Below are 2,586 nucleotides of genomic sequence, written 5' to 3' on the forward strand. Positions count from 1 at the left end.
TGTGATAGCCAGAATGATTTTCCTCCCCAGACATGTCCATGTCCTAATCCCTGGAACCTGTATGTTAGATTGCAAAATCAAAAGAAACTAAAGGTTCTACCTGGAACTAAGATTGCTAATCATCTGACCTTAAAATGAGACTATCCTGGATCATCCAAAAGGCCCAAAATAATCTTGAGGGGCCTTAGAAGTAAAAGAAGTAGTCAGAAGAAGAGGATCACAGGGAGATGCAGCTATGGAAGAAAATCACAGAAAGCTGCAAACTTGTAGACTTTAAAGGTGTTGGAAGAGGGCCTCTGGAAGCTTGAAAAGAAAAGGAAATTGATTTTCCCCCAGAATCTCCAAAAAAGAGCACAGCCTACAAACCTATTGACTTTAGCCTGATGAGATCTGTTTCTATTTTTGACCTACAGAACTGTAAAATAATAAATTTGTGTTGTTTTAAGCCATTAACTGTGTGGTAATTCATTATGGCAGCTATAGAAAATGGGTATGACCAAGTAGTCCCAAACTCATAGAGAAAAAATTAAGTAGTAACTCTCACAGGAAGTAAATCTTTTCTGATACTCAATAATAAAAAATCATTTTCTTATACGTTTTAGATAGTAACAGTAATAAATATTTTATATTTATTTTATATTATATATAAATATTTATATTTATACTTATATTCTACTATAGTAAGAATACAGTGATAATGAAGATAGTTTCCAACATACCTCACAGCACTAGACTAGGAAAGCCACCAAAGGAATTGTCTGTAACCCAGATCTGGTGGAGAAAAAATGTTTCTGGGATAAGTGGTAATGATATCTAAGTAGTGACTCAGAAGATAATTAAATATTTGTCACATGGGTGGAGACAGGATGTTGAAAAGACAAGCTACATGTGAAAAGACTGGAAATTTAAATAAAGCATGATAGTCAAAAAATAAGACAAGTTCAAATTAATAGGATCAAAAGTGGCAAAACAGGATGCCAGTGTAAGGGCACCTTTTAAGAAATATCTATGTCCCTAAATCTTCCATATCACTAGTCCTTGTGGCTTCAATATTGATTACATATGGGCAACATACATGTCAGAAAAAATTGCTAATTTCCCATCAGTACCAACTCATGAAGTTATTCAGTTGTCCTATGAGCAACTCTAACTCCTACTATCTGTCTTTCCAAACAAATATGCACTACAGTCCTGTGACATTTTGTCTATTTTAAGGAACTGATGCCACCAAATTCACTTCTTTATAAACAGAATCAAAGCACATAATTACAATTTCAGAGATTTCCATCACATTAGCTATTCTGAACACTTACACTATCATTCTAGAAACACCAGTTGCAACAGAAAAATAGTAACCCATTAAATTTGTAAGTCCCAAAATACCTGAAGCATCTGTCTTTTAAGATGAACTTGGAGAAGAAATTACACAGAAGATAGACTTGGTGACAATCTGTCATCAACAGTAACCCAAACACATTAAGTGTTTTTATATATGCTTTTTAAGTGTCAGTAAAGATGACACATCCTGGGCATAGTAGAGCAGCTGCCACCAATGTAAACTGCCTTGTTTTATCTTTCTCTCTTTCATGGTTTACTTTTCACTGGCCAGAAGATGTTATAGCCACAGATGTAGCAACCATTTAAAGAATGTCCCTGAATACTTTATAAACATTGATTTCACGAAGAATGCTTTGCAATTTTCTGCATGTCTTTGTATTTTTAAACCCGAGTCACCTCATCCATTTGTCCACCTATGATAGTCATCTGAGCGAAAATTTGTTTGTTAATTTCAAAATTGATATTTCAAATGTAAATTAAAAGGAAAGAACAATATAAAGTTTACTTTTACAAATTTGTGTACCATCTTTGCACAGAGGCCATGCTAATCTCTGTATCATTCCAATTTTAGTATATGTAATGCTAAAATTAGCACTCTAAAGTTTACTTTTAAACCCACTAATCTTAAGTTTCAGGCAATGAAAGTTTGGGGCAAACAGCACTATTATCAGTTGTAAGAAATCTAAAAAATTTAATGTGGCAAAAATTGGACAATCTGACACATGGACATGTTCTTTTCTTTAACAATACCTGTTTTAGCTACAATAATTTCTTACTCTCTCACATTTCCAGGACCCTCCCAGAGCCAGTGTAATGGAAAATTATGAAGAATATAGGTTTTCTGAGTAAACAATACTTTCCTTTCTTCTTTTCCAAATCTCCTGTCTTCTTGGCCCTTGTTTCTATAGAGTAGTAGTTGAATACTTGTTTGTCTTTCCTTTACAAAAATGCAAAAAAAAAAAAAAAAAAAAAGAACAATTTACTCAGTAATATATTACTTCTTTTGTTCTAAAGTTTTGCTTGGCAAAATCTAACTAAGTTATATTTGGCTTATCTTTTCTTTTCAGGACAGCAGTTTTCCTATGAAAACAGTTATTTGGGGCACCGGAGTGACTCAGTAATTGAGTGTCTGCCTTTGGCTTGGGTCATGGTCCAGAGGTCCTGGGATCAAGTCCCGCACCAGACATCCTACAAGGAGCCTGCCTCTCCCTCTGCCTGTGTCTCTCATCAATAAGTAAATAAAATCTT

At 34.3% G+C, this 2,586-nt stretch overlaps 1 pseudogene; it reads right to left on the reverse strand.

The window, feature by feature from the left end:
• Window positions 1-1,829: 1,829 nt before the first annotated feature.
• Window positions 1,830-1,930, reverse strand: LOC140604407 (U6 spliceosomal RNA; annotated as a pseudogene).
• Window positions 1,931-2,586: the final 656 nt, after the last annotated feature.

The sequence above is a fragment of the Canis lupus genome, chromosome 14 (assembly GCF_048164855.1).
Source record: "Canis lupus baileyi chromosome 14, mCanLup2.hap1, whole genome shotgun sequence".
Classification (NCBI taxonomy): domain Eukaryota; kingdom Metazoa; phylum Chordata; class Mammalia; order Carnivora; family Canidae; genus Canis; species Canis lupus.